The sequence below is a fragment of the Aplidium turbinatum genome, chromosome 2 (genome assembly GCF_918807975.1).
Source record: "Aplidium turbinatum chromosome 2, kaAplTurb1.1, whole genome shotgun sequence".
In the NCBI taxonomy this organism is placed as follows: Eukaryota; Metazoa; Chordata; class Ascidiacea; order Aplousobranchia; family Polyclinidae; genus Aplidium; species Aplidium turbinatum.
The window spans coordinates 33,496,193-33,496,425 of NC_137473.1; positions in this window are offsets into that span (position 1 = coordinate 33,496,193).

Genomic DNA, 233 nt, shown 5'->3' on the forward strand with positions numbered 1-233 from the left:
CTTGCATTGAATCAGACCAATCCATCATCAAATGAGTTGATGCCACGTTTCTGGTTTGTCGAATATTGTTACTGGCCGTTCATTTCAACTGGTTGTTGTCAGAGGCGTCTTGTTGGCTGCTAGTTCCAACATCATCGCTTTCTATATCACAAAATTAATTGAGGAATTTTATGACACTCCGTAGACTGCTATTTTGATGGGGATTCTTTTACTCTCTTCCTTTTCGAATCAGA